General features: G+C 35.8%; 1 protein-coding gene across 13 annotated transcripts in view; it reads left to right on the forward strand.

Moving 5' to 3' along the window:
- The window catches only part of MAP2 (microtubule associated protein 2), a 310603-nt gene that overhangs the window by 156215 nt on the left and 132848 nt on the right, over positions 1-21540 (forward strand). For 5 of the 13 annotated variants that reach the window (XM_030803698.1, XM_030803705.1, XM_030803704.1 and 2 more), the window contains exons 1-2: positions 30-316; positions 593-660. The gene's annotated coding sequence lies outside the window, so the exon portion shown is untranslated. Of the gene's footprint in view, positions 1-29; positions 317-592; positions 661-21540 lie in introns of those variants that run through there. The other 8 variants (XM_030803699.1, XM_030803700.1, XM_030803701.1 and 5 more) reach the window with 3 other exon arrangements.

Raw genomic sequence — 21540 nt, forward strand, 5'->3', positions numbered from 1 at the left:
TAAGTGAGGGCTGCATCCTATTGTCAGTGAATGATGGCGGAGCTGAGTGGCTTGTCATCATTCTCGAAAATTCTGAGGCTAGTGAGCTCTCTCCCTCTCTCCCACTCGCCTTATTTTCCTGTTCGCCACTGCGGGGACTTCTAATTTGCAGCTTCCCTTTCCCCGGCACACACAGACACGAGCTGGTGGCTTGCAGACTGCGTCTGTCTGGAGCTAGAGAGCCAGAGAGCCAGCCTGTGGGGATAATGCTTCCGGAGAAGGATTCTGCAGCAGTTCTCAAAGGCTAGACTTGAGTGGTATTGCTGCATATGCGCTGGTAATGGTTCGGGGCTTTTAATTTTATTTCGTTTCATTTTCAATTCATTTTTCATAGGATGTGCTTTATGTAATCTCAGAGTAAAGATCTTTTAAAATTCATTATTGAGCTTCCTAAATATTCAAGTACTGCATTTTTTTGTGCTACAGACCTCCAGGCATAGATTTATTATCTGAGTATAAAGAATGCATTTGCTTACTGGTGAGTTATAATTTTTGATATTTAGTTAACAAATCCATATATATATATTTTTTTTCTTTTGTTTTGTTTCGGTAGATTCTTCAGCTTGTTGTCTCTAACCGGGGAAGCATTGATTGGGAGCTACTCATTCAGAAAATTAAAAGGTACCACATGTTTTGTTTGGATGTTTTAATGAGGGAAATTCAGGGGAGAATTGGAATGTTTTTATTTAAATTACTTTATCTATGATTGGTCTTTTATCCTTAAGCTGATCATTGTCTATTGCATATACCATTTTCTATGCAGATAATTCTATTATCTAAGGTTGTTTTGATTAGAAGATGACTGAAGAATTGTGTCTTTTGCCTATGTTGCAAGTTATTAACAAATATCAACATGTTTGGCTTATTTGGAGATTTTATCATTGTAATGGTTTTTTTTAAGTCCAAAATTCTCCATCTAAATGAAAATTCATTAATTTGAATTTAAGAGAAATATGCTAAGTAATGATTTTATCTGAACAAATCCTGCTAAGTGATTTATTAAAATGGTTAAATGAAATGCCTTGCCCTTCCCAGGTAGAATGGGTGCTAGAGACGAAAGCCCAGGAATGACTCAGTATTGTTGGCTTTACAAATAAAATATTGTAACTTCTTTATTGACATTTCAGTCTTTAGCAATGGATATATTTAAAGGCCGAGGTTGTTAGTTCTTAAAAGAAGTTATTTTACATTTGCTTTATTTGGAATTGACAGCATAAGAAAGTAATCCTTCATCTTGCCATGAATGCACTTGAATCCATTTGATCCTGGGCCTCATGCCTTACGTGAAAAACATCAATTTTGAAATTCAGCCTCAGGATATATATTGATTTGAGATGGCAATTATGGATATTACCTTTTCTTTAAGACCGTCTTTAATACCTATTAATATCAATAAAACCTGTATTTGTAATTTGCCTTTAAAAAATGGAAGACATTTTCTGCCCTGCTGAGAAGAAGATCAGTAATACCTTTTAAGCCTTTCCTTGGGATCTATGTAAAATATTTCCTTTCAAGACGGCCAGTCCAAAGCATTTTACACAATAAGTTTAGTTTTTAAAAAATATGCCTGAAAATAGTGTCCAACTACTGACCCTGAAATATTATAAGTATGTGAGTGTACACCTATGAGTGTGAATATTTGTAGCAGGTGAAGGAGAGTAATACATTGTCCTTTGTTAATATCTGCAATATATAATCATGAGAACTTTAATTTATTCATTCCACAAGCACTTCTTAAGAGCCTTGCTGCTGTGGGTAATTATTGTGAGAGAGAGAGGGAAGGGGTAGATGACACTGTCCTCAGCCTTCTAGAGTGTAGGCAGCATCACATAAAGATTTTTGAACAGGAGAATAAATTCGTTAAAATAAATCAGTGTGTTCTAAGAAAGGAAATTGCATTATTTCAGATATTGAACAAAAGCTAATGCTAGTCTTGAGACACATGAAATTATATTGCACTTCTTCTTCAGAAATTACTCAGTGGAATCGTGTATGAAATCCCCCAAACAGGACTATTTCACCTAGATATTGTAAAACTCTTGAGACCATTCTCTCTTTTTAGATTTCACTCAAAGTAAGTGAAAATATTTATGTTTGGTGGAAAAAAAAATCTGTTTGCTATTTTCCCATCTAATTAAATCCAGAGAGCATATATTTCACATGAAGATCTATTTCCTAATCTTCAGACTCGTTCAGCAACTCATTATATTAATTTTGAACTTTAGGATATGTGTATGAATTGGAAAAGGGTGAAATTATTTAACTGCTAAAAAATGACTCCAATGCATTGTCAATAGGAACTAATAAGTTCTGTTATGATTTGTCTGGATATTGGAGAAGGGGCATATGATCTCACCAACAGGCCTCTGGCATCTAAAATTTGGAGGACCAGTTAAAAATTCATCTAGCGGTATGCTGACAAAATGCATATAATAAAAAATGAGTTATTAAAATAGTAGGTTGGGTAGTTAAAGCAGAACAGAATTTGACTACTAGAGTCAAATTCTGGGACCTATATCATGGTTTTTCTAGTCAATATTGTGATGAGTTAATTCCTTTACTGATTTCACTCATTTTTTTTTCACTTATATTTTTAACATATAATATATAGTGCCTGGGTCACAGTAGAAATTCAATAAATATTTATTTAATTATTTCATGAATAAATGAATTTGTCAGCATTTTCCCCCATTAGTTCTTTGTTCTTGACTTTCTTAAAATTATACACTGTGAAACAGACATCTGGTCATTTTTTTTTAGTTACCCAAAATATTCATTACATGTTTCTAATAAATAATAATTAGATCATTACACTGGATATAAAAGTGACAAACCATGTATAGAAATTTCTTTAGGCTGTACGGAAAAGGATTTTTCTGGTTTTAGATTAAAACGGAAAGAATTCTTGAAATGTCCCCTTTCACTTTCATCAGCTGGGGGAAATATGCCAAACTGCAGCCTGAGCTTTGCTTATGGACGCTTCCTAAATACTACTCCCAGGCTTGACATTGTTTATTGCTTTTCATGTCTTTGGCCAAGATTTTGCTGCAGCAAAGGGGAGGAGGCCTTTCCCCCCACCCCCTCTCTATAAATGTAATATGAGAAATGATGTCATACTTACCAGTCCATAATGAGCAACAAAGCATTTAAGGATAGAGAGATAGATGATAGATAGACAGATAGATAGATGATAGATAGATAGATAGAAAGAATATTTTCTATATATTTAAGGAATCTATCAAGAAACTTCTAGAATCACATGGCTTTAGAGAATGCTATTCTTTCTTGCTGTCATTTATTTTCATTATTAAAAGTATAATTTTTTGTTATTAACGATGTGACTGACAATATCGTAAGTCCTTAACATATATTATCTCCTTTAGCTCTCCCTATAATCCTGGGAGATAAGTATGGTCTCCATTTTACAGATAAATGAATTGAGACTACAGTTGGGCAAACCCAAGTCTGGCCTCAAAAGTCCTTCATATTAAACACTAAATTTTACCACATTTTTTTCTAGCAGATTTTTGGTTCGTAGTCATTGTCTTGATGTTCCATGCAATAAGGTTAAAACAGTATACTTGCAATTATCTTGATTTATCTGCAAGTATAAATCAAGATCGATCGATCTATGTATCTATCTATCTATCTATCTATCTATCTATCTATCTATCCTATCTATTTATCTATGGTAGAAGTGAATATGTGCTCAAATACTTAACTAATATTCAAGCTCTATTGTATTTTAATTTTTATATTTAACTTGAAGGACTTTATTCTTCAAGGATGAATGCCAAAGATAAATTAGGAAGTTTTAAAATAAATGTATTCATAAAGCATTTTCCATGTCATTATAGTGAAATGTTATTTTGAATTGCATAATCTATATAAGAAAATTAGAGAATCCAAGTGCTAAATAGCATAACTGATGTTATAACTTGCAAGGTTTGGGATTTTTTTTCTTTTTAAAGTGAAATAATGGCAGAAGAATGTTCAAGTGGCCAAAATAAATAAACAAGCAGGCAACAGGGCCATGGGCAGAGTAAAAATACCAGTTCAACCTCAAGGACAACTAACTTGGAAAAATCACTGAAGATACTAACAATTACACAAATATGTATTAAGATTCTCTACTTGCAAAGGAGTATTTACAGGAGAACACTTCCGGAGCTCAGTTGGAGACAGCAAAATAAGATGAGGAAGTAGTACCAAGGCTCACTGGTACCATAAGAAAGACAAATAATTTTTTTTTTTCAGATTTTATTTTAGATTCAGGGAGTACATGAAGGTTTGTTACCTGGGTATGTTGTATGATGCTGAGGTTTGGGGTATGAATGATCCTGTCACCCAGGTACTGAGCATAGTACTCAATAGTTCATTTTCAACTCCTCCTTCCTTCCCTCTGCGCTTTAGTGGTCCCCAGTGTCTATTGTTGCCATCTTTATGTCCACAAGTACCCAGTGTTTAGCTCCCACTTATAAGTGAGAATATGTGGTATTTGGTTTTCTGTTCCTGCATTAATTTGCTTAAGATAATGGTTCCAGCTGTATCCATGTTGCTGCAAAGGACATGATTTCATTCTTTTTATGGGTGTGTAGTATTCCATGGTGTATATGTAACATATTATGGATAATTTATTAAGGGACTTCATTACAGGGCATGAATTCTAATCATTGGAATGGGACTCAACAGGAAATACTTTATAGAGCATGAGTTTTTTGAGGCAGAACTTGGGGATGAATAGAAGTATTCAAGGGGGACACAACTTATGGAGGGGCTCCAGAAAGAACAAACATTAGCAAAGGAATCAAAGGAAGTGAACATGCTGGGAAAGCACAGACTGATCTCATTCATATTCTAGAGTATAGAGCAGAAAAACAGGACTCTTAGAGGATAAAGTTGTATCATATGAAATGGCTAATTTTCATCTTTTTTGAATTATAAAATTAGAAAATTTTATTCAGTTCAACTTAATACATTGGAAGATGGCTTTGAATGCCAGTTGAGGAGGTTTGTTTCTTATTCAGTGGGAAGCTATTGACTAGTTTGAGCAGGAGACTACTATGACCAAACTGTGTTTTCAGATTATTTGTTTTATAGCTCTGTGTGAGATAAATCAGAACTGTGTGTGAGAGCATGTTGAAGAAAGCATCACTTCAGAAGCTGTCATAGAATAATCCCAGGGGAAAAACAAAAGTCCAAAGAGGGTATTGACTGTGGGCATGAAAAAGAGGTCATGATAATGAAAGATGCTTCTGAGCTCAAGTTCATATACAGAGTAGAACAATTGCTTGATTGGTAGGAGGAATGAACAGCAGAAGGACTCAAAGGTGACTCTGAAGTTTGAACTGGATAACTGAAAAAAGCAAAGGGAGAAAGTAGCTGAGAGCTACACGAGGAAAGAGTCCTTCTTTTATTTTTATTGTATCTCTAGTCGCTAGCAAAATGCCTAGTACATAGCAGACAGCCAATAAATGCTAAATGAATGAGTGAGAACGCGAATAAAAAATGAAGAGGTATGTTTAGGACATGAGGCTGGATATGTGGGTGGACTGGGCTCGTAGATTGCAGAACATGCAGATCCAAAGCTGAGAAGGGAAGTTAGGGAGGGAGGGCGTGGGTGATATTAACAAGAAGGATAAGAAGAGGACCAGAGGGAATCTCTTGGCAGTACCTGCATTTAAGATGCAAAATAAGGGACAAGAATTAGAGTTGAATGAAGAATTAAAAAGAAAAAAGCAAAGAAAGAAGAGGACAGGGAAGGTTATAGAAAACAAAGTTAAAACTCAAATTTTCCAGAAAAAATGAAGAATGAGAATAAAGAAAATGCTGCTGGGATTATTATTTATTTCAATAACAATTTTGTTATAAAAACAATAAATCCACATTTTGTAAAATTTGTAAAATTTGGAAGAGTGTAAGGAAGGAAATAATAGTCACTTATAATTACACAATCCAGAGATTATTGTTAACACTTTTAAAACATTTTGATGTATTTTTTATCCTATTGCTTTTAAAATTTCATAATCAAAATCATAAGGATATAATTCTGAATTCTGCCTTTTTTCATTCAGCAGTGTCTTAAGCATTTCTTACAACATTTTGCCACCTGCATATTATTCTCTCACCTAAAGATTGGACATTTTTATTCCCTGCTGTTTCCAGTTTTTCACTATCACCATAATGCTGCAGTGGAATAGTTTGTACATTATGCTTACACAATATTTTAAATAATTTCCAATGGATAGTTACTTAAAACAAAATCACTGTATTCTATTTTGTCAAATTCCTGGACAGATAAAATTTGGTCGTTTCAAAATGAGCCTCGGCTTTCCTCCAAGGAGAATCTGAGCTTACATTAGCACCTGCCATGTGCCAGCATTTGTGAAAGGCACTTTAATTATCACAGTATCTCTGATGTCGATTCTATTATACCCACTTTACTAATGAAGGTACAGAGACTCAGAGAGTTGCACATGTTTTTTAGGCCTAGTTTTAAATCTGGGTCTGACTCTAACTAGTCGAATCGTGGAGACAGAAACAAGATCTTGAGAAATGAATGAGTAAATAAGGATATGAAAACAATAAAAAAATACACTTAAGAAATCCAGAACTCAAAGAAAAGAGAGATAAAATATGAAAGCAAGAAGGTGGTGACTCCAGTGGGCTTTTGCTGCTTATTAACATGCAAAATCACAAGCCAAAGGCAGGGGCAGGTAGAGAGGGGTGCTACATGTGTAATCAGAAAAAGGACAAATTTATAGAAAATGTTCTAAAGGAAAGGGTATAAAGAATGTGGACAAGAATTTGGGCTTGGCATGCAAAATGTAGCTTCCTTATAAATAAGAGCAAGGGAAAAGAGGGCGAGACTTTTGAAGTGGTAAAGAAAAAATATGGGAAACCTTGCATATCTCATCTGGACTTTATCCTGGACTAAAGGATATTCATTCAATGAATATTAATTGAATACCCAATTCCATTCCCTTTTCCTGCCCTTTTGGAACTTTCCTTCTAGAAAGTGGAATGAATCAGTGGGCTAACAAATAAAATTAAAATTACTCAGGCAGCTGTACAGAGAATGAATTATAAAAGGGTTAAGAGTAGATGCTAAGAGATTTGCTTCTTAAACTTTAAAGCAGAGAAGAGTCAACTGGGGATCTTACTAAAATGCAGACTCAGAGTCAGTAGGTCTAAAGAGGGGCCTGAGATTCTGTATTTTGACAAGCTCCCAGGTAATGATGCTGCTGTTCCATGGAGACCATGCTTTGATTAGTAAAAGGCTAGAAGGCAAATGTCCGGACAAGAAAAATGAGAAATGATTGGGGGAGTGGTTGGTGAGCAAGTCTGAAGTGAGCTCTTCTTATTCAGCAACATAGCATACTTTTAAACCTCTTTGATGCAAAGAGCGAATTGCCTCTCTACTCCTGAGTTTTTAAATTCCAGCCAGTTGTTTTATGAAAAATCCATTAAATCAACCCAAATGAGCTACTGGCATTCCATTCTTTTTGCCCATTCTCAATGCTTATTATGCCATATAATGAATTTCGGTGACTTGGGTTTGGGGATGTGGTTCTATATAACCCTGTGTCTGTTTCTTAATTCCAGTTCTATTTCCTGCCTCATGACTTCTTTGGACTTTAATGTCCTCTCTGCCTGGATTTCCAGCACAGTACTGAGCTGCTAAATTCTCTGGCCCCTTAGCTCTTGACATCCATCACACTCCTCTGTAGGAAGCTTCTGAGTCTCCACATTCCATCCTCTTGTCACCCACTCCTACTAAAAGCCCTGGGTGACTCTGCTTAAAGCCACAGGGGAACAGAAGATGGTCTCTGACTTCAAGAAAGCATTTTTTTTTCCGTTGAAATCATTTCTTTGTGGTGGACTGTTTTGGTTGGTGACAGCAACCTGCATCCCTCTGAGGGATTTGTCAGAACTCTACAGGAGAATGCATCTGTGTGTAGACAATCAGAGCGTTCAGAGGGGCCAAGTATTCATAAGAAGCCTTGACAGACTCTGTCAAGAGGAATGTTACCTTTCTGCCTCCAGTGCTAGAATGTAACTCTAGTCATGTTTTTTAGCTATGGGAACGTGGGAGCACTGACCTGTTTGATTACCCTCACATCACTCATTGTAGCTATAAAATACCTAAGAAAAAAATCAAATAAATATAACATACCCATCCTTCAAGGCAGAATAGCTCAAGTGCATGTTAAATGTCTGTGATGTCCTCATCCTTACTAGCATTTATCCTTTGCTTAAGGGGCTAGTTCTCTTTCTAGACTATGCCATGACCAGGTCTCTAGACCTTGTTATCATTTTGTAATTTGTTGTATACTTAAACAGCCACAATAGGCATGAGCAATGTCCTTAGAAACTAGAAATTTAAAATTGCAGTGAAGTATCAAATTAGTTTTTATGTGAAGTCAAGTTAAATTGGTAATCACATTTCCTCAAGAACACTTAGGCAAGGTCCTTGAGGAGAGAAGCCATGTTAACAGGCACCTTTGCACTCTGTATGTTGTCTACATAGAAAATACTCTAGATGCACATGCCAAGTCGAAGTTAAGAAAAATGAGTGTTGTACATGGGTGTGTGTATGTGTCAGTCTACTCTTTCTGTAATGGACAGCACTGGTCTTCTTTGCATAATCAAGCTGGAATTGACTATTTGCAGAATTTGAATACTGTGCCCATGCATTCAATTGTTAAGAGTCTCAGAGTAGCACAGAATCATCTCTGGTCTTCCAAGATTGTCTCTCTTTCTCAAAATAGAAGTCTGAGTAAGTTTTGTTTTTTGTTTTTGTTTTTGTTTTGTTTTGCAGGTTCCATTTCAGTCTGCCTCAGATGGTTTGCATTAACCTTTTTTCAGATTCTCTCCTGGTGTTAATGACTACATTATGACCATTTTAAAAAGCCAGATGTACATTGATCCAACTATGGCAATTATTAAGGAAAAGATACTCCATTTAATGTATTATAACCAAAATATATTTCTTCACCATGTGTAGGAACTTAAGAAATGATGTCTCTTTTTGGGAAGATCTTACATTTTATTTCCAAGGTGAACAATGGTTGTGCTTAGTTTTCTTTAAAACTATTTTCTTGCATTTTATACGATTTTCTCATGGTAAGATTTCATGTTAACATATACAGAATAAGGTGAAGCATGCAGGCGTTAAGGATTCTTCTGACATAGTGCCCAAGAGGCACTAATTAACATAATTTTGAACATAACTTCAGGAAAATTTGTGATATTTCAGAATCTTAAAAAAAAACCTAAGTAGACTGCCTATACTTTAAATAGTGGGAGCAGAAATTCCTAAAATGATTGACTTTCCAAGATGACATTTGAGGAAATAAGAGATCTAACAATCAAAACATTTTAAAAATCATACAAGAACTCATGAGCCTGAGAAATTCATATAATTCTGGCTGTACTTTTCCTCTGTAGGAAAGTGGATAATCCAAGAGATAAAAGAGAAATAATAAATGTAATGTATTACATTAAGCATGCAATGTGTGTATGCTTAATGGAATTAGCTCCCTATGTTATGTTTGCAAACACAACCAGGGTATAGACTGTGAATTATAAAATTGTTAGAATAATGCAACCAGTTAAGAAGCTGCATTTAGATTTTTAGGACAAAAAAAAAAAATAACCACTTCTGTACCACTTTTAAGTAATATGAAACATTTTCTAATACATGGTGTTCCAAAGCTCACAACGGTCTTTGGAATGGGAAAGGCAGACCTTGTTATTATATTTGGTAAAGATGAAAATACTGTAGTTTGAAGAATGCAAGTGACCTACTCAAGTCACTGCACTAGAAAATGGTAAACCTGGGACACATATCCTTGTTCTGACTCCAAAGACTTTACTTTCTACTACTATGAAGCTAAAGCAGATAAATGAATGTATTGCCCTAAATCTACAATATTTTAATAATGCACTGACTTGATTGCTAAAATAAGGAATCCAAGGCAGTGGCGACCTCTACTAAGTGGATTGCCCTGCCTTAAAAGACTCCTGCCCTTCCAAGTCTTGGATTAGTGTGGCATGGATTTATGTAAATACTAGTAAAAATAGCACAGTCTTTACTGAAATGGTTTACAATTTTTCAACATTAAAAGTAGATAAAGCTGAATATATCACAGAAAATGAAATAATGAAATATTATTGATTTAAAACACATTTCAAAGAAGGATAAATTAATAATTCATTGTTCAGTTCTGAGTTCCACAGAATTTTAAGTGAATGGTAAATAACGCAGTAAGAATTCAGGATAACAAAGAAATTTATTAAGGTTTCAAAAGAGTACATCTATGGAGAAACATTTTAAAACATAGGCATTGTGATTTGCCTGTTGTTAGGATAATTAAAAGAGCTTATAAAGAAAAAGTTTAAACTGGATCTCAGTTCTGGTCTCAGATGTAGATATGGAAGGGGAACATAAATAAAGAAAATGATTACCTCAGGAGCTGCTGAGTTAGGGTCAAGGTGGAGGTTAGGTGTCCCGAGGCAGACACCCATGGGAATGGGTCCACCAAGGCCATGCGCAGTGCAGTGACCCACCTCTTCCCCAGTTCTCCTTTCCACCACCCCATCCATGCTTTCATTAGCACACCAGGGCTACTAAAGTGTGTTTATCTGGTCTCCCTTCCCCAAACACCATCACTACCTTAATCTTCCAGACAAACTAGAACACACTTCCTGTTATTTTTCCCCCTTTAGTGGCTCTCATTTGCTATCTCAAACAGTGCTGGCTAATAAATACAGTAGCCACTAGCCGCATGCAGCTATTTAAATTCAAATTAAGAATTTTTTTTTTTTTGAGACGGATTTCACTCTTGTTGCCCAGGCTGGAGTGCAATGGTGCAATCTCGGCTCACCGCAAACTCTGCCTCCCGGATTCAAGTGCTTCTCCTGCTTCAGCTGCCAGAGTAGCTGGGATTACAGGCAATCTCCACCACGCCCGGCTAATTTTGTATATTTAGTAGAGACGGTGTTTCTCCACATTGGTGAGGCTGGTCTCGAACTCCCAATCTCAGGTGATCCATCCATCTTGGCCTGCTAAAGTGCTGAGATTACAGGTGTGAGCCACCATCCCTGGCCTCAAATTAATAAAAATTTTAAAAATTGAAAGTTGACTTCCTTAATCATACCATATTTCAAGCGCTTGATAGCCACATTCTTTTTATAGAACATTATATATTATCTTACATTTCTATTATCACAGAGGGTTTGATTGAAGAGTTCTACTCTGGAGCATAACCAGAACCTTCACCCAGGCATCCTAGGCCTAGGCTTACTCTCCTCCTCGCCCACTACCCTTAGCACACAGTCTTCACTCCACCTGCTGCTACTGCCCTCCTCTTCATGGTCATTATTACAATTACAGTTAAAATAGTAATGACTCCTGTTTATTTAACGCATATTATATGCCAAGTACATACCTTTTTTACGAGATTATGAAAAAACAAAACAAAAAAGCCTCATAAGACCATTTGGTTTGTTTTTTGTTTGTTTTTGTTTTTGTTTTGTTTTGTTTTTTTTTAAGCTTAATTTCACAGAAGAGGAAAATGAGGTTTAGCAAGGGTAAGTCTATTTTCCAAAGACAAAGAGCTAATTGTTTGTGGGGGCTGAAATAAAACAGGTCTGTCTGGCCCCAAAGCCAAGGCTTTTCCCCTAACCTGGGGGCCCCTCTGCCAGGAGTCATTTGGAAATGTCTGGAGACATTTTTGATTGTCACAACTGGAGCAAGAGCTACTGACATCTAATGAGTAGAGGTGGCCAGGGATGCTGCTAAATCTCCTACAATGAACAGCTTTCTGCCATAAAGAGTTATCTGGCTCAAAATGTCAATAATGCCCAAGTTGTTCGTTTTCTATCTCCTTCTACAAGAATTTAAAGTCTAAAAAAAATAAAAACGAGGACTTTTGTTTCCCCACCACAATTTTCCTACTGCCTTAAACAGTACTTATCATAGAATGGTATATATTTGAATGGGAGGTGAATTTATGGTTTTTAAGTTAAAGTAATACCTACTTATGGCGAATAAATAAAAGTTTAAAAACAAGCCAAACAAGAGGACCAAAACTGTTCCCATTCCCAATCTCACATCCCAGTGAAAACCATTTTGATAACTGCTATTCCCCAAGAGTTCTTCTGATTACCATTTTGGTTGTAAATATTATACTTCCATTTCTTAACTTTGGACAGTATCTATTGATTTACTACAATAAAAAGTGAGAAATTTAGCACACTAACACTTTCTCCCTCTCCCCTCTATTTGTTAGGTAATTATAATTTTTATATTGTCAAGGTTTATTATGAATGTATTCTATTCTGTATTTATAATTAAGCAATCTGTATTTTGTTTATGTTGATTCAAAAATATTTTGAATATATTCAAAAATATATTTTCCTGTTGAATCAAACACTGTAATCAGAACCACTGAAAAGTAAAGGTAATCTTGTGTCTTCCCAACTCCTGCTTTTCAAGTGAAAATATTCTAAGTGTTGAGATCCAGAGGCTTTAATGCCTTTTCAACCTAATTTCTTTCTTCTAAGCTGGGTTCAACGCACTTTTTCTTTAAAGGGGCAGTTAGTAAATATTCTTGGCTTTGAGGGTCATCTAATCACCATCACAGCAACTTACACAGTTTCTGTCGCAGCTATAATGTACTCTGTCATTGTACCACAAAAGAAACTATAGATAATAAGTAAATGAATAGGCATGGCTGTGTTTCAATAAAACATTATTTACAAAAACAGATGGTGGCTGTATTTGGCCCACAAGTCATGACTGACTTACTCTCATTTTAGGCTATATTCGTGTCTCCCAGTGACTTCTATCTCATGTTATCTTTTCTGTGTTTCCTTTTGGTTTGACTGGAGCTCCGTGTGAAGGCATTTATTCGTATGTGGCCGGTCACTAATAAATCTGAGTCCTTACATGTTTTGAACTATATATTCATATGGTACTTATACTTGATTGATAATTTGATCAGGTATGCAGTTTTGCTCCATTACATTTTAGTATCCAGTGTTACTGATATGAAGTCTGAAATAAGTCAGGTTCTCATTCTTTTGTGAAATACTTTGATGGTTTTCTTTTTAGTAGGCTTTAGGAATTTTGTGCTGTTTGAAAATGATGTGTCCAGTTGAAGGTCTTTTTTCATTTAACCTATTTGGCAATCAGACTATTTTTAATAATATCTTTTTAATTCAAAGGAATTGTGGTTTGCTCTTCTTTGATTTTTCTTGCTATTCCTGCCTCTGTTCTGTGATTAGGGGATTCCTAATGATAAATATGGAACCTCCAGAACCTATAATGTCTCCTTTTTCAAATATTTTAAGTCATTTTTTCACTTTTTCTCCATTCGAGGTTTTTTTTCCTTTTTGTCAACTGAATCATCAACTTTACCTTTAGTCCTGCTAATTCTATTTTTAAAAATCAATTCAAATTATGTAATCAGTTTAAATTCAAATTATTTAGGTAGTCATATATTAATTTCCAAGAATTCTTTCTTATTTTCTGATTGATACTTTTCCATAATTCATTTTTAAAAGGATGTTCATTTTTAAAGTATGTAAATGACATCCTTTCAAATCTCTCTGAGAAAAATACTTGTAAGTTCTCTCTTCTGTCCTGAATCACCTCTACTTCCTCAAGAGTGATTTTTAAAATGTATTGTTATTGTTTGTGCTGCTTATTTTTCTCAAAAATCTTGATTTTGAAATTTTTATTTTATTAATTTGTATTTTTTAATTAAAAAAATGAATGAAGAACTAGTTGAGAATCATAGGTCGCTGTTGTAAGTCTCCTTTGCAGTTGTGTAGCTGTGTATCCCCATTAATTGTGAAGGCTGACTAATGGTTCTAGGTAAGAGTGCAGAATCTGTCAAGATGCAGGTATCAGCAGGGTGTGGTAACTCTCATCTGTAAACTCAGCACTTTGGGAGGTTGAGGCAGTAGGATCATTTGAAGCCAGCAGTTCAAGACCAGCCTGGGCAACACACCAAGACCCTGTCTCTACAAAAAAAAAAAAAAAAAATATATATATATATATATATATATATATATACCTACACACATTTTAAAATTATATATACACACACACACACACACACACACACAAATTAGCTGGATATGGTGGCTCTCGCCTGTAGTCCCAGCTACTTGACAGGCTGATACGAGAGGATCACTGGAGCCCAGGAGTTCAAGGCTGCAGTGAGCTATAATTGTGTCGCTGCACTCCAGCCTCAGTAACAGATGAAAAAAAAAAAAAAAAAAAAAAAAGCAGGCATCCCAGAGGGAGTATGGAGAAACAGCTGGCAAGCTGGCAATGAGCAGGGTAAGATCTTTGCCCATCCACCATGTGTTTTAGTTCTGCCTGGATTTATCTGTACTAGACCAGGTTCCAAAACTGATCACATGCTTTCATTAAAGACCAGTTCTTATTTTGAAGACGAAGGCTTCAAGGGTCAAATGTAGTAGTAGCAAGGGAGAAGAAGAAGGGTCTCAAATGTTCTGAATAAGTTTCTTAATAAATTGCCATGATGTTGCTCCCATAGTCCTCTAGGACTCTGTATTTGATTACGCTAAGCTTGGGGTTTCCTCAGGGGTCCTACTATTAAAAAAACACGTTTTCCTGGTGTTTTTTCTCTTTCTGTCTCAGCCCATCTGCATTTGATGTCTAGAATATCTTCAAAATTTCTCCTAGGGTTACACTGTATTTTTGATAATTTTATCATTTACTGATACTTAATAGAGAGAAGAAGTGTGTGTAAGAATTCTCCTATCACTGATCATATTTCATATTTTTTACTCTGAATATTCATAATAACAGTATATGTTTGCACTACAATCTTTTGCACTTATTATTTCATTGTTCTACCTCTAGTATTTACTACCTGGTTGGAAAAATTCCTTTCCTTGGCCTTTATTTTCTGTAAAATAATGATAAGATCTAATTCTCAGTGTTGAGATGGAATATACAAGTACATATTGTAAGATGTAGAATATAAATGTCAACTGTCTTTATATATAAGACTTTCTCATGGATCCAGAGTAACAAATAAATGAAAACCTTGAGATTAACTAGTTACAGGAAAACCCCTTCCCTACTGAATAGGAATTACAAGGTGATCCCAAGGAGAGGCAAGAAGTAAAACTCCTTCTACAATTCAAAAGAACTAGAAATTATATGGTGGTAGCAGTATTAAAATAAGCAATTGCACATTGATATATTTTTCACCTCACAGAAAGACAAAGTTGAAAGCAGACCAAGAATGTAGTTGATAGACTCTCAGCTAAGTAAAAATAAATGTGAAATTTAGGTTTGGCATAGAATATATGACTTAATGTGTGTGATCATTTTCTTGGCAATATTAAGAATATGAATATTTATGTTAAAATGAGTATAATTTAGTGGTGCTAATTAGCTGCCACAAAACTATTATTGATTTTATCTGGCTTCAGTTAATTGAAAGCTTCTGCTTTCTCAGTGAGATTAAGACATGAAGCACCCAGTAAAAGGAGATACCATCTCACACCAGTTAGAATGACGATCATTAAAAAGTCAGGAAACAACAGATGCTGGAGAGGATGTGGAGAAATAGGAATGCTTTTACATTGTTGGTGGGAGTGTAAACTAGTTCAACCATTGTGGAAGACAGTGTGGTGATTCCTCAAGGATCTAGAACTAGAAATACTGTTGGATCCAGCGATCCCATTACTGGGTATATACCCAAAGGATTATAAATCATGCTACTATAAAGACACATGCACATGTATGTTTATTGCGGCACTATTCATGATAGCAAAAGCTTGGACACCCAAATGTCCATCAGTGATAGACTGGATTAGGAAAATGTGACCTATATATACCATGGAATACTATGCAGCCATAGAAAAGGATGAGTTCATGTCCTTTGCAAGGACATGGATGCATCTGGAAACCATCATTCTGAGCAAACTATCACAAGCAGAGGAAACCAAACACTGCATGTTCTCACTCATAGGTGGGAACTGAACAATGAGAACACTTGGACACAGGGCGGGGAAGATCACACCCCAGGTCCTGTCGTGGTGTAGGGAGCAGGGGGAGGGATAGCGTTAGGAGAAATATCTAATGTAAATGACGAGTTAATGGGTGCAGCAAACCAACACGGCACACGTATACCTATGTAACAAACCTACACGTTGTATACATGTACCCTAGAACTTAAAGTATAATTTAAAAAAAGAAAGAAAAAAGAAAATAAAAATAACAGTAAAGTGGCTTAATTGTAAAAATTGAAGAGATTAAATGTAGAGAGAAAGTTAAGGATCACAGTGGCCTTTTACTTCAACGTACTGGAAACCATTTGTGGATATGATAAAACGTGTATTTTCCCTAAATTATTAAAACACAGCATCTTTATTGATAGCCTTTATTCTTAGGAATAAACTGAAAACACATCAAACAGACAAAGCACACCATGTGAATGTATACAGTGTGATGCATATACAATTAGATATATGACTGCTATTCATTCTTATCTTCTGCATGCAGTTATTACATTCTAACTTATGCAGTTATTACATTCTATTTGCAGAGGATAAGTCACCAGCCCTAGTTAAATGTTAATGGATCTAGTGACATGACATACTTTAAATTCAAGGCCTTATGCAAAGGAATGTGAATAAAATGCATTTGTTTGGCTTTTTATGGCCACTATTAAAAGTAAAGGAAATGAAACCATAAACAACTATGCTCAAATATTGGCATAGGTGAGGCTGCTTTTTTGCAGTAGAAAATCATATTTATTGATGGTGAAGCTCTGTTTAACCTACCCAGCCCATCTGGATGGTAATTGAAATTTTAAAATGTACTTGGAGACTTAGGCAAAACATGAAGGGCTAACTCAAAGCGAGTTCATTTTGATGTGTTTTAATATTCTGTTGTTGCAAAAAGCTGGCACAATTTACAAGTCTTTTTTCTAACTCATACGTAAAGCCAATAATTAATGTGGTATAGATTACTTTTACCCCCAGTACCTATTCTCTCTTTATTCCTCAGTAAAAATAGGATTCCTGCTTTTGGGAGATTCATGAGTACTTGGCCATTCAGAAAAAGATCCAGAATTTCAGCCTCCTTTGTAACTAGGTGTGACCATATGACTAAGTTCTGGCCAGTAAGCTGGAAAAGAAGTTTTGTGTGAAATGTATATCAGCTACTTAAATGGAGTAAGTGTGCTCTTTGCCACTTCTTCCTCCTTTCTTCTGGTGGGAATTCAGACTTAGTGACTGGAGCTTCAGCAGCCATTTTGAATAGGAGATAATCTTATAATATATTTCTATTTTGTTTAAGCCACTGTTAATTGGGGTTTTTCCATTGCTTACAGCCAAACTTAATCATCTGTTTGACAATTTTGTAACTTTATATTTATTTTCAAAGATTCCAAACCATCATTTCATCATTGCTCTGTATATAAATCACTTTTATATTAAAATTGTTACCAAAAATATACCAATCAGTTACCAAGTTCTATTCAGTTCTGCTTTCTAAACAGTCTTCAAATCCATTCATTTCTTTATGCTCACGTGAACTATGTTAGTTCAGTCTCTCATCGTCTTGAACTCCAATGACTGCAACAGCTTCCTATATCAACCCTTCCTTCACAGGAACCATTGTACACATGGTAACTGGACTTAGTTTCTCAGAATACAATCTAATCATGATATTTCTGTGGTTAAACCTTTCAATGCTTCCCATAGCATTCACCCTAAAGTGCAGAATAAACTGTGCCGTAAGGCCATCCATGATCTGGCCTCTGCCTGACTCTCTAGGTCCATCCTGAGTTGATTTTCCTGCAGCTATTGCATTTTTTTTTTTTTTTGACCTGGTACTCTCTCTCTACGCTCCCTCCCATCTCTCCCCACTCCCACCCTCCTCCCCTTTGCTTACTGAAGTCCTGCTCATTGGCTGGTTCTCAGATTAAGCCTGTCATCATCTGGTCTGATTTAGGCTTGACCATTATATAATTTCAGAGCCCCTGTACTTCTCTCACTTATATTTATCAAATTAATGCCCATCTTCCTACAAGACTAGAATCTCCATGAGTGTCTGTCCTATTCTTTTTTTTTTTATTTATTTATTTTGAGACTGAGTCTTGCTCTGTCACCCAGGCTGGAGTGCAGTGGTGCAACCTCGGCTCACTGCAACCTCCACCTCCCAGGTTCAAGTGATTCTCCTGCCTCAGCCTCCCGAGTAGCTGGGACTATAGGCACCCACCACCATGCCCAGCTAATTTTTGTATTTTTAGTAGAGATGGAGTTTCACCATATTGGCCAGGCTGGTCTCGAACTCCTGATCTTGTGATCTGCTCACCTCGGCCTCCCAAAGTACTGGTATTACAGGCGTGAGCCACTGCACCCGGCCTTGTGTCTGTCCTATTCTTAACTTGAACCCCGGCACCCAGTGCAGAGACTGGTACAGAATAGGTGCTTAGACAATGTTGTCGACTAATTAACTGATACTTTATTCTCTTCTCTTCACCCCAAAAGCATACCTAACTGACATCCCAACCAAGGTTCCACTCATCAAAATCCCATCCATCCTCTGGACCATCAAAACCATTTTTGTACCTTCTCCTTTTAATTAGACATTCATTTTTCTTGTGATCATATATCAGACTTTAATTATAGTTATTTTGTTTACAAAATTCTAAATTACTACTGGGAACACATTCTAGAAAAAATCAAGTGTTTTAGAAAAGTTTTATTATAATAGCTGCCTGTATTTAAAAAACCATTTATTACAATTGCCTTCTTGTCAACAGAACAGAAATTTCTGGAGGCTATGGCTGGTAAATTATTCCTTTTTTGCAAGCAGAATGTCTGGCACACAACAGGCATTTAACAAATATTGAGTTATAATGTAGTGGAATAAGTCTATACTTTGAAATTAGATATCCTTGGGTTCAAATCCTCATCAACTGTGAAATACTGGAAATTTACCAAGCCTCAGGTGTATAAAACAGGAATGATAATAAAAAACTTATTAGGATATTGAGGGAGTTAATGAAGATAATTTACAGAGCAAAAGTTATATAATTAGCAATAATTACTATGACCTTCCAAATTACATTACTCTACTCCCTTCTTAACAAACAAGGTAGGTGCTCAGTTCTTTCTTGATGTTGTTTTGAAACTGAATGGTAAAGTTTGATAAAGACAAAGCCTAACATTAAACAAAAGCTACGACCTATAAAAGGAGCATTGAAGGGACTGCAGTTTCCTTTACTCTGCCCCTTTGCTCCTTTCTACCCATTTCACTCCTACCCAAAATAAAAATAAACAAAACAAAAAAAGCCCACACACATCGACAGGTGAAAAGCAGCAAGATGATAGATGGAATTATATATCATCCAAAGTCACCAGAAAGGCCTGGAAATTATATACAACCTAAATTACACCACCTGAGGCCATTCTGCTCTCAGGAGAAAAGCTGGCAGGGGCAATGTTAAGAGTTCAGCTGTTTCTCTTGAGGTTTATCTGAAATGCAGATTTTTCCAAGCCTTTCCTAGCTGTTGCAGCCTCCAGACCCACCAGCTGCTGTCATTCCTCCCAGCTGGCTTAATAGGATTTGTCTTCTCTATAGCCTGTTTCCGGGGCTGTCTACCATCAGCACATATTCGGGTAGACAGTTTTTCCCCCTAACTAATGTCAAAATCCCTACCAATCCCCCAAATGGCAAACATCCATTATCACCTGTCTCAAAGAAAGGATTATTTTTTGTGCTTTCTGCCTCTAGCCACATACATAGATGTTATCTTTTGTAAGAGTCCTCAGTCAGTCCCTATTAAGGGCAAACCTCTTTGTAGGGCTAACAGAGCCAGGACACGGTGGGTGAGCTGGGAGGCAGCTGCCTTGAATTTGCAGGCTTCCCCAGGTGTTAGCGCTGCTAGGCTACCTGATTTCAAATGCTTCCCTTCTCCTACTCTGTAGGAGTAATGTCTATTCCATCATTTGAGCCAGGATTGTGACTATGTAGCCTTTCCTGTAGGTTAAGCTTACACTTTCTTTACATGCATAGATTCTAGCTCAGTTTTTTATGGCTAAGCAAGACACACTGTTGAGAGGCTAATAGCTCGGGTCAGTTCAGGATTAGACTTCTCACAATGACAGCTGTATGGCTCTTGGCAAGTTACTCTGTAGGCACAGGTTTCTCACCAGTAAATTTCAATACTTACCTCGTATACTTGTGAAGAATGGTTGCCATATTGACTGTAAAATACTTAGTCAAGTGCTAGGCACTTCAACATGGACAATAAATGGTGGCTGGTATTCTAATTATTTACAGTTATACTTACATTTAAAATTTTTATTTTTATTTAGTAACTTAAACATTATAGTTATGGGTAGTCAATCCTTCCAATTTTTATTCTTTTTTTCTTTTTTTCAAGTTATAATAATGTAGGATTGTATTTTTAGAACATTTTCATGAAGAAGTATCTCATTCCTTTCTACATCTTACATAAAAATAAATTCTCTTGTTAGGCTTAACTCCAACCATATTTCACACTTTAGGCATGTGAATTTTTTAACTAGAGAGAAAAATACTGTATTTTAAAGATATTGAATAGTCTTTGACATGGAAAACATAGCTTTATTGGTTCATTGTTTATAAAGAGAACTTCTATAAATTATGTCTGAAATGCAGTGAGCTTGCAAGTCAATAGGCTATAAAGGGGTGGTCCTGGGCTTTTTTATTTCTTTAGTGTTTTCCTCTTGTGCTGCCAGTAACTTACCAAATGCATAAATGAAAGAAATGCTAATTTATTCTGGACTTCATCAGTAATGATTCTTGAGTCTACTACAAATCAGTTCTTGGGAGGTTGAATCACATTGGTTGGCAGTGTATTTTTCTGTGATATGTGACATACAGATAGGATAAAGGATATTCAGCATTCTAATCTCCCTTGAAGGAGTACTACTTATATTTTTTTAAATTAATCTTGATTTTTAAAGTCTCACCCTTTGTATCTACAAAATAAAACTAAATTGCCAAAAAGACTCTACTTAATGACATTTAAGAAAGGAGACTGTTTACTTGTGTGATATGCATGAACTCTTCCAAGCTTCAAGGTCTGTTTTAATAAAGCCCTCTTTGCACAGACATTATGTGTGAAAAGTCTCCCAAACTAATTTATGCACACCTGACTCAAGCAAATACTGTTATTGTTGTTTTTCTAAACTGCTTGTCACCTTTTGAATTTTATCTAGTTTGGAAAGGAAATTGACCAATATGCCTTAGTTTTTTAGCTCGAACAAGACTCAACTATGCATATTCTTTTTATGTTCCTCTCAAATGGAACAAATCAATTCTCAGTCAAAAAGAAAACAGTTGAGAGAGTTCATTTACTGTGTGGGTTAAAAATATAATTGGCTTAAAAGACAAATGTAAAAACTATTAGGATTTTTCTCTTCAAATATATTTGGATAGAATTAACA

Source organism: Nomascus leucogenys, chromosome 22a (assembly GCF_006542625.1).
Source record: "Nomascus leucogenys isolate Asia chromosome 22a, Asia_NLE_v1, whole genome shotgun sequence".
NCBI classification, from domain to species: domain Eukaryota; kingdom Metazoa; phylum Chordata; class Mammalia; order Primates; family Hylobatidae; genus Nomascus; species Nomascus leucogenys.